The 21,574-nt window shown below is 42.0% G+C and overlaps 1 protein-coding gene and 1 long non-coding RNA gene across 5 annotated transcripts in view; one reads left to right on the top strand and one right to left on the bottom strand.

The window, feature by feature from the left end:
- Nucleotides 1-911: 911 nt before the first annotated feature.
- LOC143770214 (uncharacterized) lies at nt 912-7,367 on the bottom strand. Of its 2 annotated transcripts, XR_013214570.1 has the most exons (4): nt 7,223-7,367; nt 1,884-1,953; nt 1,706-1,804; nt 912-1,175 (listed from the first exon to the last, which is right to left on the bottom strand). It is a non-coding gene; the product is annotated as an uncharacterized LOC143770214 (long non-coding RNA). The 2 variants fall into 2 exon arrangements; XR_013214569.1 differs by lacking the exon at nt 912-1,175 and having other exon boundaries at nt 1,244-1,804; nt 7,223-7,364.
- Nucleotides 7,368-7,408: 41 nt separating this feature from the next.
- Nucleotides 7,409-21,574, top strand: part of CDC42EP5 (CDC42 effector protein 5) — a 57,576-nt gene continuing 43,410 nt past the window's right edge. The window contains exons 1-2 of one of the 3 annotated variants that reach the window (XM_077259623.1): nt 7,409-7,545; nt 8,730-9,027. The gene's annotated coding sequence lies outside the window, so the exon portion shown is untranslated. Of the gene's footprint in view, nt 7,546-8,729; nt 9,028-9,473; nt 9,603-21,574 lie in introns of those variants that run through there. The other 2 variants (XM_077259624.1, XM_077259625.1) reach the window with 2 other exon arrangements.

Below are 21,574 nucleotides of genomic sequence, written 5' to 3'. Positions count from 1 at the left end.
CTCCTGCTGAGTGCTCCTGTGGTCTCCAAGAAAGAGTCGCTATAGACTTCGATGGTGGTGGCTTATCTCAGGGTGATCGCAAGAATCGGCAGTCCTAAACAGGACACGCCGTATCCTTAGCGCTCCGAAAATCATTTGTTAGGGCACAGATGGGGGACACAACACACATTAGAATGTCATCTGACTCTGCCGATATCGGTGAGTTCCACTAACGTCAATCCATTGAGTTTGAAGGCCTTAAGTTTACATTATCTCCGCTCAAAAAAAATACTGAGAAGAGAGGGAAAATCAAAAAAGTTGTAACTAGGTAAAATTATTGGTGGGATAATAAACAAATCCCAAAAGAAGAGGGTTCATTGCTAAATTTTATAGAATGGTTACACATAGAAAGAGGAAATTTAGGCATTAGATCAAAATGGAGTAGTAAAGAGGGAGCGTTAAACTGAAATAGTGCGCTGTCCAAGCTTATGATATCAATGAACTATCAATATATAATTGTTTGGGGTCCGATACCAAACATTTCCACCTATCAGTCCTTCTCAGTTCCGTTGGCCAGATGTAACATGGAGCTCGAGTTCCTTTCACTGTATATAGCGGCCATTGTCGAGAATTGCGACTCAACCACTAATTGAGTTTTATATAGTCAGTACAAGGCAACCATGGGGTAATACTGTGTCACCATATGACAAAACTGTGCCATGATCTATTAGATTTACAGATATACTTTTACCAAGAAGCATGTGGTGGGACAAAGAGACAATAGGAGTGAAGTTGAGATGTCTCCATGCACATTAGCTGATTGGTCCTGCCAAAAATGAGGTGGTTTTCCAATGTGGGGTCACCTTAGTAAAACAGACATAGCGTTAATTAATTACTGTCATTAAAGCTGAAGTACCCCAAGATCTAACCTTCAAAAGGGCAGGACATCTTTATTATACAAACCTCAATATATGCACCAAATTACAAAAGATTGTTGTGTTGAATGGCTCATAAAATGTCAAGGAATAAAATCATAGTATCATAAAAAACTCAACTATTGTAAAAAATAAAATAAAAAAACAGGATCGTATACAGTTATGTTAATGTGGAAATAATAAAAGCTTGCAATCACCGGAATGCCCAGAGGCATAAAGGAAAAAATTCCTGTGGTCAAAATTGGCTTCATCCTTCAGGGGCTAATAAAGAAAGACAAAACGTACAAAAACATGATATTCTTCAGGCATGAACTACATACACCGTAACATTTTGGGGGGACATATTTTTATTTTGGACACTCTTGGGTAGCATAATAAATAGCACATGGTTCAGGTAGCAAGTATCTCTCATCAGGTTCCGAAACTCATGTGGGTGCCCAATTCCTAAAAATCTATTCAAGTATTTTGCTTTGGTTTTCAACCTATGGTGACAATCCACATGGGGGTAACTGTATTTTTTACATGTGGAGACACAATGCTGTTGTCCATAAAAGTCGTAGGAGAATTTTCTGGAATATTGGCGAAGGGGATGTCCTCTTCTGCAACACTATTAATATGGTTTCCTATACCATAGTGAAGTATTCACAGAGGAGAGTGTATGCATAATATTCAAATTAATTAATACATTAATTATAGACAGGACGGCAGAGTCAGAGACAGTTTTGGGTGGAGTCGGACTGTCCAACATGGCAGACGTCACAGCCAGGGTCAGATTTGGAAGCTTGACTTACCGACTCCTCAGCATTTTTTTTGCAGCTTTCATCTAAATTCCTGTGACTCCAGACATCAATTCATGGTTAATCTCCTCCCGGAATTGTATGTGTAAATGCCTAAAACAAATATTCTTTACTGGTAAGAGTAGAAAGGTGTTGGTATTAAAATTCCCACATAGTGAAATGAAAGCATTACCTTAATTATCAGACACACACCGACTTGTGTACTTCTCTGTGGGGGGTGACTGCCCAGAAGCCATTTCAATCTGCAATTAAATAAGTGGAGATTAGAAGAACATAGGAGGTCTTCAAAAGAGAGTAGTTGGGTGGACCTGATTTATCTAGATCAGCCGTCACAAGTCTGAGGTTAGTTATGTCAATTGTCCTATTCATAGGATGTCGTTGTACATAATTAATGCATTGGTCTTCAAAGTAGTACACATCCTACCATAAAATGTGCACAATTGTGTGCAAAATAGGGGGAGAGGGACTTTGTGGTGATACATGACCAATCCAGGGACATGTCTGTGCAATGACTTAAGTTTTCACTTTTGGAATCACATGATTGATTCAAGGTCTCCATACACACTAGAATAAAGTTGATCAAATTCATCAATATTCGGGGGGTGAGAAGTCAGCGGACAGTCTAATGTGTATTTCGGGCCTCTCAACTCTTGATGATATTGGAGAAGAGAAGGAATTTCACTGGTCTACAAGCCACTGCCAGATGAGTATCTGGCTGAAGACCCACGCACATATGAGGGAACATGCAAAATCCATGTAGGTGAAGGCCTAGGATGGATTCCAACCTAAAACCGTATACTAGTGCAACACACTGAGCCAGGATATTACACATAGCAAAGCCATGTTACATGTCGGTCTTCGAACCAGGTTTTGCTCCCCTCACTCTGGTCCAGTGAACTCTGTTGTGCTCTACTTTAAGCTTTGCAGATGGCCGCCGTGATTCCATGAGGTCACCTGCCTGGGCCTATATAACGCTTTCTTACCAAGACCCACACACTAGTCTTAGTATTAAGATTTTAGTGTTTTGTAGTGCTCTCTGTCTGCAGGATCTCTGCTACTTGTTCCTGATCTCCTGTCCTCCTGCAGCTTCCAGGACATCTCTTGTCCACCTGCGGCTTCCAGTATTTTTGCTATGTGTTCCAGGTCTCCTGTCTGCCTGCAGCTTCTAAGACCTATGCTACCTGTCTGTGGTCTCCGGGACCTCTACTACCTGTCTGCAGTCTCCAGGACCTCTGCTATCTATCTACAGTTAGCAGGACCTCTGCCACCTGTCTGAAGTCTCCAGGACCTCTCCTACTTGCCTGCAGCCTCCTGGACTTCTGCTATACCCGTTTTTCACGTGTCTCAACTACCTACTGAGTAAGTTTAGTAAAGTTACTTTTACACTGGCCAACCTGCCTCCATTGAACGATTACCAATTGGCTACACAAAAGCTGATCGTCGTTTAACATCACATTTAGATGGGTCAACAGCAGTTTTAGTTAATATGATCATCCTGCGCACATAGACTATCATTGTTCTCGGCAGCACACGTCGCCGCTGCCGCTGAAACAAATCTATCATGGGAGAGCTGGGAGGACTCTTTGATGCCTGGTTGTGTATGAGGGACAATAGTGCTATATCCTGACAACTTTCAGGCCATCTAACATTTGCCCAGTTCGGCCTATTATGATCCATATCTACATAACAAAAACAAGTCTCCTCTTCTTATACAAAGCTGCCTATTCACTGGTGCAAACGAAAAGTCCACACTTATTACCAATCCCTAGAAGGATGACTGGGAGCCTATATTTAATGACACATTGGTTGTTATTACCAATGAAACAAACTGATCCATAAAACTAAATTATAAACTATGAAGTATGGTCTTGTGCAGTGAATGGTGGCATTGTGCATTAATCATGTCAATAAAAAAACAGCAATTCTTACATGAAATCACAAGTTTAGAGATGGCACAACGGCAGTCAGAGACCTTATCTGTGTTAATGGGGTTGTCCAGTGGATAAAAATTATTTTGCAATGGGAATCTATCACCAGGGTTTTGCCAACTAATATAAGAGATCGAGACCTTGATTCCAGTGATGTGTCACATACTGGACTGCTTGCTGTACTTTTGAAAAATCACAATTTTATCAGCAGGAGATTATCACTAGTGGACTACTTGTCCTGATGCCAAGAAGTCTAACCACATCCCCATAAATGATTGCTAGCTTTCTGCCTATGCATAGTGTACACAGAAAGCTGCCAGTCAGTGGTGCAGGCGGTGTTATACAGAGCTCAGCGTTCAAAGTACTGGTAGATCTGCAGCAAAGAAAACAGTGATTTTATCAAAACTGCAGCAAGCAGCCCAGTAAGTGACACATCACTAGAATCAGAGTTTTAGCTGCTTTCAGATTGGGTAGCAAAAAATGGTTGGCAGGTTTATTTTTAAAGGTTCAGACTAATGTAAAAAAAAGTTTAAAGAGGCAATTCTCATATTCACTGTTTCCTTTGCTGCTTTCTACAACACTGGAAAAGTCTGTAAATACCCATTCAGCCAATCACTGGCTAACGCAGGTTATTACTGCATCCAGTGATTGGCTAAACTGATATTTGTGTCAAGACAAGACCTGTGGAGATTGAAAAAGGAGCTACGTGGGATCGGTAAGTGCAAAAATTACTTTTTCTAAATCAAGTCTCAACTAATTTGATTTTCCTGGCACTTAAAGAGGACCTATCACCAGGTCAAAAGTGGCAAGTTTTTGCTCTTCGCTCCCCTGAGTATTTTGTTCTTTAATTTTCTTAAATCCTCCATACGGCTCCAGAGATATGGACCTTTTATTTAGTGCTCATTTTTAGTGTTCCCGAGGGGGCGTGGTTCACAGGTTAATTATGCAGAGCAGCCTAAAGACATGCCCCAGAGGATCCTGTGAGCCACACTTTGTAGGTAAAAACCAGAAAAATTAATACTAAATAAAAAGGCCTATATCTCTGGAACCGTATGGCGGATTTTAGAAAAACAAAATGCAAAATACTCAGGGGAATAGCGAGAATAAGAATCAATTTGACCTTGTAACAAGAACTCTTTATTTATACCTGTAATCATGTATTTTTATAATATCACTTTCAGGGCCTGTCTTAGGCTGGCCAGTGCCCCGTACAAGATTTTCTATCGAGCACTCCGCCCTTATGATTACCATATTGTAATCAGATAATACACTCATACAATACCGATATAGCACCAAACTGCTGACAAAATAACATCATGGAATGAATCAATTACAAAATTATCTTGGTGCAACCTTGGTTCCCAGGCCAGCGATACCCACTTCAATGGTGGCAGGTGATGTGTCCTATGTGACTACATACCCAGGTTATTAACATGATCAGAGCTTATGAGACATGCGTGTTTGTATGATATTAATTAACCACTTGTATGAAAAATAAAATACTGCAAATAGTAAGACGTGAATATTCTTAAGGAGATGAGGAATATCCTTAACCCATTGACTGCAAAACTCTTCAGGCAATGCTGCAAACCCAAGAATTTACCACTGGAATCTGAAGTCGGCTCTCCAGTAAATCTGTCAGTCTCGCGGCTATATTTCACCTGCTGCGGTTGCATTCCATCTGTTATGTGCAGGATTTTACTTGCGGTAATTCTCCAAGATTTATCTCCCAATATTCTTTTATTGCTTATAAGGTCTATGATTTTGGCCAAAAACTGGAGCTTCTTGCCGATGATCAATCCTGATTTCCGCGCAACCTTCCAACTATCTCATGTCTTTGGTGATCGTCCTGACGGAAGGGTTTTTTATTTAAAAATTATTTTACCCCATCAACTAGCCTTATGTAAAAGTAATTAAATTATTAGCGCTTGCTGTCCCCTACCCCACAGCTGGCAGCAGTGATGTCACCACTACATTATATGTGACCGCTGCAGCCAACCACTGTAAACAGGGGTAATGTCGATGTCGACCACACAAGCCGCTGAGCCCAGTGATTGGCTGCAGCAGTCATGTGCACTGTGGTTATGTTCGCAGACTGGAAAAAAAATCATAGGGAGAGGTGGCGGTGGAGAAGGGAACGTTAAATGAGTTTTCCAGTTTCCGTTCTCGGCAGAGTGATCGCTCCTGTGTATGGGAGAGCTCGGCGAGATAGCTGCCAGTCAAACGATCGTTCAGCTAAGAGCTATCTAAAGTGTAAGGAGGGCTTTAGTTGTCTTAAAGGGGTTATCTAGGACTTTAAAATTTCCTATGGGCTTAAAAACTAACAGGCAGGTAGTTGCTAACTTGACCGCTCCTGCCGGCGATTCAGCTGCACAAGTCAACAGATCAGCTCTTCCTGTTCCGCTCTTAATGGGGTGTGTTATGCTGATTGATAGCCTGCTCCTGGCCATTAGGCAGTGTGGATTGTCAATCAGCATGACATCATCTGTCCAGCCCCCATCAACAGGGTAGAGCGGAAGACAAGCCGCTTCTCTTTCAACATGACGTTTTCGGAAGCTGCTGAATCGCTGGCAAGAGCGTTCTGTGCCAGCAGAGATCATCGCCAGGCAGAACAGAAAGGTGGGTAGCAACTACCTGATTGTTAGTCTTTAGGCCCATAGTAAGAAAAAAATTGTCTTGGATAAACTCTTTAAATGTGGTTGCATTTTAGTGTCTGTTATAGCCACATTTCCTGGGCCTTCTGATGTTGTACTGGACTTAGATCATCATAGGGTCCTACGGCCAGTTAAGCGTCATCCTAGTAGGTCAAATAACTGCACTCCTAAAATAAGCTGCACTCTGAAAAAAAAAATTGGTCACTGCAAAATCAGATGGGTGCAAGAAAAAAAAAATTGCATGTCATGCGGAAAATTATTATGGCATACGATTTTTACATGGTCCTGAGTTAAAAAAAAAACAAATTGCACACGGATGACACACGAGAGAAAATTGTCCGACTTTTCTGGATGAAAATCAAACCAATTTTTTACACACGGGGGTCACACGACCGTCGATTTTCTCATCTGAGAGAATCAGGCAGATTATACAGTCACTTGGATCATCTTGCTGTGATTTGATTCTCTTGCATGAATGAATCGCAGCGGAGAAAACGAAGAACTCAATTTCTCCATTTCCTCAGTTCTCTGGGTCCGAGTATGTCGGACTGCACTCGGATGACATCCGAGTGCAGTCTGCTGTTTCACACGCACCCATAGACTTGAATGGGTGCACGTGATCCATGCTGCTATTGCTTTCTCAAGCTGAATCGGTGACACCATAACCACATTTGCATCATTCCTGTTGTGTTTCGCGGTGCAGTCTCTGCAGACCGTACAAGGGACTGCCTTGGCTCCTTTCTCCACAACCTCAAGGCAGGAATCACAAATGCAGATCTCTCAATCTGGAAGAAATTACACTAGAAACAGTTTCAGGAAATTCCAACAATGGGTCTAACAGGGCAGGGGGCGAGCAAGACATTTAGGAATTTCTATCATTTCCTCTATTATTTTACAATGTGAAGTTACACAAATTTTTTGGACCTTACACATCACAATGGGCACAAGTCTCTTGTATAGGGGTACAACCAGCTGATTGTTCAGGGGTCTTATTTCATGCAGGACCCCGAGTGCTCTGCTGCCAGCCACAAGCAGAAAAGTTGGAAAACTTTTGGGATGTGTGACGTCACCCCCGCCTCTTTAACGCTTTCCTGTGCTTTCTGGAGGAAGGAGGTGGAGAAAGAGGAGGGATTTTTTTTTCTCTCTCTGGCTGTGGATTGCATTATCCTTCCACAAGTCCTGGGTGACACAATCTCAGAGGTGCAGGCAGGAATACACAGCAGAATGGACTCTGATCCCTACTGAAAGGCAGGTAGGGCCAAGTGCGAGTCATAGAAAGGGTTAAAAGGGTGCAAATAGCTTTAGACACTCAGTGGATTTGTTTTCAGTTATGTTCATTTTTTGTTTATTTTTCTAGGTTCTATTTATATTTTCCTATGTATTTATTTATTGCTTTTTCTATTTAGTCCTGTTGGCAAATGTATCCTTTCTCCTCTATATTATTATATTTTTAACTATTCCATTTTTTGGTATTTTTTTTAATAGAGACCTGTTAGGAAGTGTAAATTATTTTATTTTTTTATTTAGTATTTTTTTTATTATTATTTTTGCCACTTTTATGTAGATCTGTTATAAAATATGCTTTTTTTTCCCCCTTTGGTATATCATTATTTAATTTTGCTTTCTTTTTGCTTCTTTTTGTATACTGCTGTTAGGAAATTTATGTTTACTGTCATTATTTTTTTTTTTTATGTATTACTTGTTTTTGCCACTTTTACACAGATTTAGTAGGAAATGCATTGTTTTTTATATATATATATATATATATATATATATATATATATATATATATTTTTTATTTATTTTTTTTTTTTATTTTAATTTTGCTACCTTTTTATGTAGTACAGTTAATATAATATTTATCATGTATTCCATGATGCTTTACATGTGAAAAGGGGTATACAGTTAGGAAATGTATTCTCTTTAAAAAAAAAAAAAATATATATATATATATATATATATATATATATATATATATATATATATATATATATTAGTATTTTTGATACTTTTATATACCACTTTTAGAAAATGTGTCCTTTTTTCCGTTAGTATATCATTATTTAATTTTTTTATTATTTCTTTTTACTACTTTTTATGTTAGAACATTTGTTTATTCTTTTAGTATTTTAATTCTTTGTTTATTGTTTTTTGCTACTTTTGTGTACGCCTATACTTTTTAATATAAAATGGCATGCTATTTTAGAATCAATGTCTTATTAATTTTCATTTTATTTCCAAAGTATTAATTTACTTTTCCTCATTCTGTTTCAGTGTTTTATCGTTATATGTTTTATTTTACTTTGTAAACTTCCAAATCACTTTTTTGTGGTTTTTTTTTCCTTTATGCTATAGCTTGGAAGGAGCAGGACTAATATAGACTGTGTTTTCTGATTAAGATTTCTGAGATTGCATTGTCTTGTTTGCTGCTTGTAGGACATGTAAAGAGTTCTCCTTGAAGCCCCCGCCCAGAGTGCTGTACACCAAGATCAGGAAGAAGTAGAAGAGGGATCTACTAGGCGCCTTTGCTGGCTGACATACAACACCCTATGTAAAGGACACAGCTTGTGGATAAACTCTTGTTCCCTGAAAAGCCCCCCTAGGAGTGCACAGACCAGGACTGGAATCCCACTCAAGAGATCTACTGTTTGATCCTTGGATTACAAAATAAAGATCAAGGAAGATTAAAAGAGAAAATATAATCCTACAACATTGTAACATTCATCTAGGAAAGGTGAGTTGGATTTTCAGACTCTTTGTTATAATGTTGCATACACACAGTATAGGTATAGTGGTGGCGTGGATAACAGCCCCCCTCTAAACCGCGCACCCTGGGGACGATGGGGTTAAAATTCAAAATCCTGCAGATGGTAACATTTAGAATGTTCTTTTAACTCTTTCCCTTCCTATTTGGGCGCACAGAACACGTTTTTTGTTTCTAACTTGTTTCACGTACACTAGTTTAAGATGTAAGACTGATTCAGATTTGCAATGAGGGACTTTTGGGGTACATTGATGTAATTTCTAAATACTTCCTAGAAAAAAAAAGTCCCTTGTATGAAGACTTTTTTTTTTTTTAAATAAATGGGTCTAATTTGTTGGATCACTCAGTGGTTGCAACCAGGGGGTGGGGGGCTTCCTGAGATCTGGAGTCTAGTTGGGGCCCAGCAACAGGGGGGCCAGACTGGGAGATCATTAACACAGGAAGTGAGTGGTGACGCCTGGTGCTGGGAATTGCTGGTGTTAACTGGGGGGGGTGTGAAGCATGTAATGGTATCAGCATCAATGTGCATCTGAAGACTGTTTGGGGTATGTTCACACAGTGTCTCTTTTTTCGTACTTAAAAAAAAAAACTCAATGAATCAGATTTCTCTAATATGCAATTGTTGCACTTTTTATGAAGTTTTGATGCTTTTTTTTATTCCTGTTTCATCATTTGTTGAGCATTTTATACCCCTCGAGGCTACGTTCCCACCATGAGCTTTTGATGATGCAGTAGAAAAAAAAAAGGCGGAACGCAGCCTTATCTAATGAGAAAAAAAAAAGCATGTAACGTACTCTGCGTTCTTCCCACCAACACTAGCACGCCATGTCTAACCATACCATGAGTGTCCCTTTTAGGCTACGTTCCCACTATGAGCTTTTAATGATTTTTTTGATATTGCAAATTTTCTAATTGCGGTACTTTGCATTTTTTTTGAAAAATACGCAACGTAAAAAACTAATTGTGGGAACATAGCCTTAAACTAACCATGCGCTGGTCCGTTTTCCTCTAAGTGTTATGCGTTCTGAAATTTTGTAACAACAACATTGGTCATGAAGGGGTCGTACTGTGCAAAAACGACTAATGATGGGAGTGATTTTTCCAAGTTTGTTTTGGCTTTTTTTTTTTTTTTTTTTTTGGGGGGGGGGGGGTGTCACTAATAATTTCCATTGCATGCATTGTATCTTGGGGACTTTTTGCAGTCTGTGTTTGTGTGTGATTTTCTAATTAGCAATGAGTGACCAGTCATTTAAGCTGTAATAATTGTAGAGCGGATTCAGCCGTGAATCTGAGCGTTCTCTACGTGAGTTTAACAATGTGCGTGTTTTTCATTTTGGACCGATTGTTTGCAGCAGGTCTTTATGACCAGACTAGGACAAGCCATCATTTGCATAGATATCATCTTTCTCCATGGATACCTGTGATTGTTGTCTGTAAACAAAGATTATCAGACCTTGGAGTCCAATTTCTGAAAAATCCCTGCACCGTCTGCCTGCTACCTTTTAACCATTGTCTATGCTGATCCATATGAATTGGTGTCTTTTGGGATTGTCTTGTCTGCTCCACCAGTCATCAAGTAGATGAAGCCTTTTCTGAAAAACTTTGAATCCTGCCCTTGAGATGTCACAATCTGACTGCAGCCTTGAGATTCCTTTCCATTGACTCTTTGAAATGGAGATTAATTTATTCAGTGGCTGGGTGAATAAGCATATGTATTCACAGCAGCACACAATAAAACCGCACCAAGAGCTTTGTCAGCTTTTTAAAGGATGTGTTTCCAGTGTAAAACAGCTTGGCAGATGCTGCAGTCAAAGCTTCAGACCAATAATGGAGAGTTTCGGAAAGTTATTGAGTCGTCCTCTCCTGTCAAGTTGGTAAAAATTCCATTCAGCGCTATGACAGGCCTCCTGCACATGGTGGAGATGTAGGCTCTCCATCCCATTCACCACTAGGATGGGTCTTAGGCACTCCGTCTTATTCACCACTAGGATGAGTCTTGGACATATGGAAGAGATGTACTCTCTCCATCCCATTCACTACTAGGATGGGTCTTAGTCACATGGTGGAGATGTAGGCACTCTGTCCTATTTGACATTAGGATGGGCCTTAGGCACATGGCAGATTTATAGGCACTCCTTCCCATTCACCACTAGGATGGGTCTCAGGCTCATGGAGGAGATGAAGACACTCTGTTCCATTCAGCACTAGGATGAGTCTTAGGCACATGGCAGATTTATAGGCACTCCTTCCCATTCACCACTAGGATGGGTCTCAGGCTCATAGAGGAGATGAAGACACTCTGTTCTATTCAGCACTAGGATGAGTCTTAAGCACATGGCGGAGTTATAGGCTCTCCATCCCATTCACCACTAGGATGGGTCTTTGGCACATGGCAGATTTATAGGCACTCCATCCTATTTGACACTAGGATGGGTCTTTGGCACATGGTGTAGATGTAGGCACTCTGTCCCATTCACCACTAGGATGGGTCTCGGGCTCATGGAGGAGATGAAGGCACTCTGTCCCATTCAGCACTAGGATGAGTCTTGGGCACATGGCGGAGTTATAGGCTCTCCATCCCATTCACCACTAGGATGGGTTTTAGACACTCTGTCCTATTTGACATTAGGATGGGCCTTAGGCGCATGGAAGAAATGTAGGCTTTCTGTCCCATCAGCACTAGGGTGGGCCTTAGGTACATAACAGATATGTAGGCAATCCATGTGCCAGCACTAACTGTACATATTCTTCCCTAGACCTAACACTTAGAAGAGTGTACATTCATACTTTGCCAGGATTGAAAGAATAAGTTTATATTGAAGAACAGTAATGCAACATAGACTTCTGATGTCACATTATGGCAGTATCATTACACAGTAATGCGTGTGGTCCTCAATGGAGTTGTCCTGTAAACAAAATGTTACTACCTGTCCACATGATGGATGATAACAGTATGATTGCTGAGACCCCACCCCCACCCCTGATTTTTGAGAACAGAGATCCAATTTCCATTGTGCATGAAGACCTTGAGCATGAGCGACCATTGCTCCTATAGACCGTGAATAGAGCAGAGGTCGCACATGCTCACGAATGCTTCATTCACTCAGACGACTTTGGGGCCATCCTTCTTATGATCTCTGGAAGTCTCTTGGTTTCCCCCTGGTAATCATATATTTATTATATACCTTGTAGATAAGAGATTAGTTTTTCACTCTTTTTCTTTTACAGGTGAATGTTTGACCCCAGAGCTTTTTTGAGGTTAAGTGTTACATAAATGTGATCTTGACAAATGACAAGCTCCACAAAGGCAGGGTCCTAATCTCAGTGCAATTATTTACTTTAGCATTTTTCACAAGATATCTTGAACTCTTTACCCTTCACACTAACATTGCATAAACTCGCAAGCACAAAATTGTTTTCTGGATCATATTTTGAGAAATAAAAAATGTTGCTTTGCTGTGTGACCATTTGTAATAAACATGTTCTTTCTAGATTATTAAAACCTAGATGTAGACATGGAGGCTGATTTCCTGAGGATCCAACAATAATCTCATAGTCATGGATAAAGCGAGACTAATGATCCATTAGAAGGAAACTTACTCTAAAGATAAGCGGCTCCAGAGTTGTCTTCAAAACATTTTTCTTCCCAAAAGAAACATCTGTTCATTTTAGGTATACAGAATGTTAATGGGGTTATCCCAAATACTGTCCCCTGAGAACGTCATCTTATGTATTTGGAACTTGGAAAAACCTATTATAAGCTTTAAATAACTTAAAGGGCCACTGTCACCCCTTCAGCCGTTATAAACTAAAAGAGCCACCTTGTGCAGCAGTAATGCTGCATTCTAACAAGATGGCTCTTTTAGTTTTAGGTTCAAGTATTCCCAAAATAAAGCGTTTTGATACTTAGCCACAATACCGGTCTCTAGCCAGGGAGGCGGGTCCTCACTCCCCAGCTTGAACCGCTACTCTGCCGTCACTCCAATCTTCAGGGGCTTTCGTCGCCGCCCCCTCAGCGCTGTTTACGTTTCAAAACCGGCGCCTGCGCTGTGTACTACTGTGCTGCGCAGGCGCAGTAAGCTCTGGCCATCTGACGTCCCAGCCAGGCTTGCAGACTGCGCCTGCGCGGGCATTGCGGCCACCCACCTTTGGAATCCCAGCCCCGCACTATGTTATGCATTATGCAGAGTGCGGGGCTGGGATTCACAAGCAGGGCGGCCGCGCAGTCTGCAAGCCTGGCTGGGACGTCAGATGGCCAGAGCTCAATGCGCCTGCGCAGCACAGTAGTACACAGCGCAGGCGCCGGTGTTGAAGCGTAAACAGCGCTGAGGGGGCGGCGACGAAAGCCCCTGAAGATTGGAGTGACGGCAGAGTAGCGGTTCAAGCTGGGGAGTGAGGACCCGCCTCCCTGGCTAGAGACCAGTATTGTGGCTAAGTATCAAAACGCTTTATTTTGGGTATACTTGAACCTAAAACTAAAAGAGCCACCTTGTTAGAATGCAGCATTACTGCTGCACAAGGTGGCTCTTTTAGTTTATAACGGCTGGAGGGGGTGACAGTGGCCCTTTAAGGGGTAAATCGTGGTGATGGGTTCTAGAGGTCACGAGTGCAATTCTAAATCCATTCACTGTACTGGACACTCTCTAGGGTGAGAAGATGTGTTCCACCACTCCAGATGGCCAACGTGTGGCAGAACAAAAGTGTAGGTATGCTTTAAAGTGCTTTCACATGATGAAGCTGTTGAGGGCCATTTCCTTTGCTTTAGATTAAAGAAGCTGCTTGCACATGTCAGGCCAGCGGCTCAACAATAATACTGGTTCAAATCGTCAATCATTAGGCATTCACAAGCCAGGAGGTATTGAGAGGTGTTATTCTGAAAAATTGAGGTGAGAAAAATCCTTTAATAGGTTTAATTCATGGATAGGTTAGGTTTGCAAATCATGGGCACTTAGATCTGTCCAAGAGGGTATTCTTGAGTGGAGGACTAGTCTCTATGAAGTTAATATGACCTTCTAGGCAAATGGAAGGAGGTTGTACCATAAGATGACCCTTCAGCTGCTATAAGTCTTGATTTGAGTGGGTTATTACCTACATTGAACTCATTCAACCTTGCAAACAAAAGAAATGAAGCTAGGGTCATGATGCCTTTCTGTCCTACAATGGAGGTAAAGAGCGGAGAGCAAGAACCAGGCCCTCCTTTCTAAGATTTAGGGGTGAGTAGCCGTGTGAACCAACACAAGAGGAAAGACCCAAGATTGACTCAGATGGTGCAGGTCACCAGTTTACCAAGAAGATCAATGGTCACAACTTATTAAGGTTCATTACGAGCCTTTACGAATCTGTAGAACCGCCCTTGTATACGAGCTCATATCTGCATTCATGTGACATGGACGCGATCCAAGAGTTGGTTCTAACTAAATGATATGGATTCTTTCCTCCTCGTCTTGTACACGTTCTAGCTGGGATTACATCAATCATTTCCAGCCATGCTTGTCAGATCTATAGGTGCACTGCTGCAGTGTTTTCCATCCTTTATAAACTTTTCCCATCGTTAAGCTCGCTGTCGGCGTGTATCCTATAAACATATCTGTTGTGAGTTATTGCTTGCAGGATGTGCCGTCTGCTAAGAGTCCCATGAAGGCAGATTGTATGGGACTTAAAGGCAGGGGAGATGGTTTTTCTTAAATGTCATAGTGAAATTTCTGCCATCTGGTGAGTAACGTTCTATTTGCACCAGAACAGGAGACCGAAAGCCATTGTTTATCGTCATTATTCTGCCACTTGGAGTAATCGAATGAATGCCGATCTCTATCCATGGGAACCGGTGGAGCAGAGGCAGTGATCAACATTCTGTACGGATGGATTATTTGTAGCTTTATTTTGGATGTGATTTAATGCCCCATGATCCATTTTAGATGGGCGGATTTCATCGCCCCATGATCAGTTTTAGATGGGCGGGTTTCATCGTGTTTACGATCACCAAATGACTATATGCAAGTGGATTGATGGCTGTTTGGGCAAGCCAATGGGAAAGGATGAGTTTTGTCGGTAGGTTCACACCACCACCAATTTCTCCACATCTAAGAAAAACGGTCTGATTTTTCAGATCAGAATGGTATCAGTTTTTCTCGGACGTGTAGAGAAAAAAGTTTCCATCTTCTGTGAAAATCGAACTTCACTCATTTGTCATCCAAGTATCATCCGATTTATTTTCACCGACCCATGGTCTTTTATTTTTGATTTTGAGCAGACACTTGTATCAATATCGGACATGTCTCCGATTTATTTTTTTCCCACCAAGCACATGTTCCAAGAAAAAAATCTGACGTGCGTAACCCCATAGGCTATCATAGTTACGGGTGCTCTTCGTGAAGACCACAAATGGCACTTGTACAAGAAAAAACGGTCTTGTGCACCAGATCTTAATGCAATCATTTTGTTCCATCGTGTAATCGGCAGCTCGTTTCCGTTTTGAACAGGTTGATGTGCTGCCTATAATGTTGATTATCTTGGTATAACAGAGCCAGTGACCCCCAAGAATAAGCATTTTTGCTAATTTATCGAGTGCCAGTAAGTTCACACTGGCCAATAATCGAGAACAGGCGTTCCTACAAATGCTCATTCTTGGATTATTAGTTGGCCATAAGGGGTTGCCTCTTCATTTATGTTCACATACCCTACTAGAGTCTACCCCTTTTATAAGGCTCATTTACGTGGCCTTACTATGGCTTCATGCAACATCAAAGTTGTAGGTAACAACCTCCAAGGTTTTCTCTGCCAGATATTATAGAATGGTCCTTCATTACCTTTCTTTCCTCCTTGGCTTTAAGATGTCCCAACATTTTTGCCATAAGATGAGCAGTAGTGATGAATGAGCTTGCCTCGGATACGGTGCCGAAGATGTTGGAGTCGGAGTCATGGAAATAGAGGAGTTGGAGGTTTGGCTTACTGACTCCACAGCCCTGGTTGGAGTCCCAGTAGACCTACTTGGTCTGTGTAAATATGCCTAAAAACCATAGTTATCGGCAGCACATCAGCCCATGTAAATAAACAATGTGCTGCTGATAACATGATGCTGTAGTGGGGACATAACTGACAATTGTTCAGATTCCATCAATATTGGTCTGCCTGTGTACACAGGCCAGTAATTGAGCGCCGATGTACTGTTGGTAGGCACTCGTTATGGGGCATAGATGGCCTGAAATCGGCACAATTGCTCTTGTAACCCAAATATTGAGTCGAGAGGAATGCTTATTGGCATGTTTTGTTAGATGCCATTCTTGGTGATGTCTCCAGAATTAAAGCTTAATTTAGGTAATATGCAGTATATGCAAAATGTCATTATTTTGCCGCCTTTTGGTTTTTGGATGGAAGAAAATTGTTGATTCTCAAGTTAATCTTGATGTTTGTGCTATTTTTTTATCAATACTAGGAATACCTGTCCTCGTCTCCCACACGTTAAGACTTCTTTTGATCTCTAGTCTCATGCTGTGCGACTTGCCATCTTCTGTTTTTTTTTACCAGGCAGATCCTTTTAATCCAAATTCTTCCAGCACTATAGGTGCATGAACTTTCTTTCATTCTCTTCCCCAATATATCCTGCCATTGCACTGAACTGAAAATCTGCCTTTCCGTTATATCTGTATGCACTGTGGACAGATAAGAAAAGAAGCAGAGACAAAGACCCACCTGCACTTCTGTAATGTGTCTTGACATCTTGAATAACACTTAACAGGAAGTAAGCAGCAGGTTAAAGAGAATCTGTCAGCAGTGTGTTGTAGGGACAAAGATACTGATTTCATCAATGTGTCATTTAGTTTACTGGGTGCAGCAGTTTTGATAAAATCACTGTTTTTCTCTGCAGTTCTCTCAATGCTAAAGGTACCTTCACACGAAGCGACGCTGCAGCGATAGCGACAACGATGCCGATCGCTGCAGCGTCGCTGTTTGATCGCTGGGGAGCTGTCACACAGACCGCTCTCCAGCGACCAACGATGCCGAGGTCCCCGGGTAACCAGGGTAAACATCGGGTTGCTAAGCGCAGGGCCGCGCTTAGTAACCCGATGTTTACCCTGGTTACCAGCGTAAAAGTAAAAAAACCAAACAGTACATGCTCACCTGCGCGTCCCCCAGCGTCTGCTTCCTGCACTGACTGAGCTCCGGCCCTAACAGCACAGCGGTGACGTCACCGCTGTGCTTTCACTTTCACTTTAGGGCCGGCGCTCAGTAAGTGTCAGGAAGCAGACACTGGGGGACGCGCAGGTGAGCATGTACTGTTTGTTTTTTTTACTTTTACGCTGGTAACCAGGGTAAACATCGGGTTACTAAGCGCGGCCCTGCGCTTGGTAACCCGATGTTTACCCTGGTTACCAGTGTAAAACATCGCTGGTATCGTTGCTTTTGCTTTCAAACACAATGATACACGGCGATCGGACGACCAAATAAAGTTCTGGACTTTATTCAGCGACCAGCGACATCACAGCAGGATCCTGATCGCTGCTGCGTGTCAAACTAAACGATATCGCTATCCAGGACGCTGCAACGTCACGGATCGCTAGCGATATCGTTACAAAGTCGTTTCGTGTGAAGGTACCTTAAGCTCTGTATAACCCAACCCACATCACTGGCTGCTTTCTGTGTACATTGGCAGAAAGCTGCCAATCTGTGGTGGGGGCGTGGTTGGACCAGGAGGCACAAGACACCTAGTCCTGTACTGATAATCTGCTGATAAAACACTGATTTTATTGAAATGGCAACACATGGCCTAGTCAGTGACACACAGCTGAAATTGGGGTGCACTCAGATTTTACATTGCAAAACATACACCGAACGTGCATCTCAGGCTGGATCCACATGGGACAAAAAAAAGGTTCGGATTTTTCAGTGCAGTACGGCAGCAGGCATGGCAATGAGTGTTTAAGACAGCTGCAAAATTTATATGCATGGAAATGACCCTGGTGCAGATTTAAAATCAGCAGTGTGTCCTTATGGATTTTTTTGGGATTTTCCTAATTAGAAAAAAAAAATCTGCAATCAAATCCTAAAATTGCGGATTACTCCTTAGTAGAATCTGTACACATGGATAATCTGTTACAACAATAATTAGGAGAAAAAAACAACGGTATAATCACTTTCTTAGCATTAGAGCTGACTCTTCCCCGGTCTCCAGTGAAAACACAAGATCGCTGCAGTTAGTCACATGTGTTAGCAAGTCCTCACTGGAGTCAGACTGGACAGAACAGAGACTGGCAGGGAACCAAGGAAGCATTGGCATCGGAGTGATAGGAGTGGCAGATTATTATATTCACCTTCTGTCAATTTTTTTTTTAATCTGCAGCACCAATGTAGTGCAGATTTCCAGGTCAGTGTATAGAACGAAGGGGCTGGCTTAGCCATTAAAATGGGCAGTCAGCCTCCCCCCTTTACACAGCTCTGGTTTTGTGCTGATAAAGACGACATGCCGAGACTGGAGGATATAGCTGGTGATCTAGGCACCTTTTTTTTAGACCTGAAATGTGTTAGTAAGGGTGCAATCCAATCGGATTGAGATCAGAACGCAGTGCACCGACTGGCCGGTGGCTCTCCCCACCCAAGCATGACAGTCGCATATCTTTCTATGCAGCTGTAACGCTCTGCTCAGAGCCACGGCCAGGACTATAGATTCGGAGCCCATTTTGGAGGAGTCAGTGTCATGGAAATTGAGGAGTCGGAGTTAGTTTGGCTTACCGACTCCACAGCCCTGGTTCAAGCATTGAGTTCTGATCTCGGTCTGATTTATGCTTCCGTCTGACTGCCCCCTAAACTGAATAACGGGGATCCCAAGAACCAGGGTTCTGAAGACCCCCTATATGAATGGAGTTGGTGGTCAGTCATGTACACCTCCATCCATTCATTTTTAATGGAAGTGCTGATGACCAGCCGAACGCAACTCTCGGCTGTCTCTTGTGGTTCCATAAATAATGATGGCGTGACTTCTTCAGAGCCTCAGTTCTCTGGATCGATGGTGGTCCCAGGAATGAAACTTACTAACACGCTTCAGGTCTAAAAGTTTCCTCGATCATCAGCTCAAACCTCCGAACTCGGCAGGTCATCTTTCAGTTTGCATAAAAGATAATATTTCGGGATCGGTGGTTTGGGGAAAACTTTCAAACTTGGCACAACTTTTTTTTTTTTTTTCCAACTTTGGACTTGGGTGGATAGATGCAAGTAATGAAACAAATACGAAGAGTAATGCAAGCAGTGGTGTACATGTGGGCAGAGGTGTATCTCATGATACGGGCGTTCCTACTCCAATGATTGGTTATACCGCTGTGGGACCCCTGAGGGGGGTCTTCCAGAGAGGTGGTGTAATATAACAGGGGTCAAAGATCAGGCTTCGTGGTGACCACTATTCCTTCAGCAGTAGAGACCTTTTATCTATGAAATAACTGATAACTCTTGCTTGTTATTATATGTAACTACTAAGCTATAGATGACACGAATAGCCCCGGGCTATCACTCCTATGGATAAATACATTTAATCAGCATTCATGGCTGAAAAATGGGTCCTAAATGCAAATTCCTAAGTATTTTTGTTCTTTTAGCATCATAACATCTGACATTTTCACTGATCGCTAGAAGCAAAGTAACTCCAGACGGTGAGTGTCATGTTTTGTCCTTTCAACTGCCAAGAACTTTCTACGGTTTCATCAGAGGGCACCAACTTTTGCTGATACCTGTCAGGCGTAATTTGAGGAAGAGGGGAGGGAAACTGATCAGCTTACCTCCAAAATACAAGAAGGGAGCGACTCTTAAAATGGCTATTGAATTATTTAGATACCTTTCTTTCTAGAATTCACTAATGACACCGATGGCATATCCCTAGAAAAGTCTATTCATGTCTGTTCTGCAGAAGGTCTCCATTGCTTCCGAGAATGAAGTAGGTTGCATAGCTTGCCTAGTATAGCTTGTAATTTGCCTTGGTGCTGGTAGGTGACTTAAAGGGGTTGTCCATGATGGGGAACCTTTTTTTGTTGTTGTTGTTTAACTTAAAAGTATGTTTTTGGTCTCAAATTAATTTTTACAATAAGGCTTCGTTGAAAGTTTTCCACCGTTTGGCTTTCACAAACTCTGCTTCCCTGAACATTCAACTTTGATGTGGTCTGTGTTCATCGGTCGGCTGCGAGGAGGTTAGAAAAAAACGGATTAGATGTACAAACTTCCCATTGGACTGTTAAGCTGGTTATACACATACACAGTAGACTTGCGTTGGATGAACCCGCCGATATCAACCGTTTCGGCCAACAGTCTGTGTATAGGGGCCAAATGATGGTCATGAGTGATGTCAATCAGGCATGTCAGATTTCAGAGTACTGATTTCATTGTTCTCCCTGAGATAAGCAGCTGGACAACGTGTCAGTCGGTGGCCTTCTCATAGAGAACACAGGGGAGCTCAGACAAACGAGCACTCCTGTGTACTGGAGAGTCGGTTGAGATGACTATCAGCCGAATGATCTTTTGACCAACAGCCACCTAAGGCTACTTTCACAATAACGTCGGTACAGGGCCGTCGCGCTGCTTAGGCCCGACGCATACTGTGCAAGCGCCGCACAACGGGGGCAGCGGATGCTGTTTTTCCACGCATCTGCTGCCCCATTGTGAGGTGCGGGGAGGTGGGGGCGGAGTTCCCGCCGCGCATGCGCGGTCGGAAATGGTGGACCGTCGGCACAAAAAAAGTTACATGTAACGTTTTTTGCTGCCGGCGGTCCACCACAACACGACGCAATGACGGTTGCGACGTGTGTCAATACGTCGCAATGCGTCACTAATGTTAGTCTATGGGGAAAAAACGCATTCCTGCAGACGACTTTGCAGGATGCGTTTTTTCGCCAAAACGACGCATTAATTTGCGACGTATGCAAAAAAACGCTAGTGTGAAAGTAGCCTAATGTGTATGGCCGGCCTCATACTTGGCTGGCTGGCTGGCTGACTGATACCCATTGAACTATTTCACAGCCAGCGATAGACGGTCAACACAGAAGCTATAGAAGACAAACTGTGTAAAAATTTTATGAAACCCAAATGCAAAAATGTATAATCCTAAATACATATATTTAAGGAAAAAGAGAAAAGAAAATTCTCTCCAAAGGTAGACAACCTATTTAATGGTGGAAACAATCCACTCTGCCTTGACCATGATGCTTAGATGTGAGGCTAGGGTAGCAACTGAATCTTTGGCCTGGTTACTAAATAAGTACAACTTTACCTATGAGTGGTTTTACATGGCCAGCATTCAGTACAGATCGGTCACGGATCCCTTGAATGGAACTCAATAGCTTTATAAAGTCTAAAGTTGATAAACTAACAGTAGCAAACTTGTCATACTCGCAGCGTGTTCCTGCTATATGGCAAGGCACATATCCTCCTGCTGAGTCTACTAATATGAATATAGTATAGTTGATCCAGCTCTCATCCCACTCGGTTTAAAAACTTAAAACTTTGTTTAGAACATATAGGTAAAGCATGAATCCCTCATACT

This window comes from Ranitomeya variabilis, chromosome 4 (assembly GCF_051348905.1).
Source record: "Ranitomeya variabilis isolate aRanVar5 chromosome 4, aRanVar5.hap1, whole genome shotgun sequence".
In the NCBI taxonomy this organism is placed as follows: Eukaryota; Metazoa; Chordata; class Amphibia; order Anura; family Dendrobatidae; genus Ranitomeya; species Ranitomeya variabilis.
This window is presented reverse-complemented; position numbering and strand designations above follow the sequence as displayed.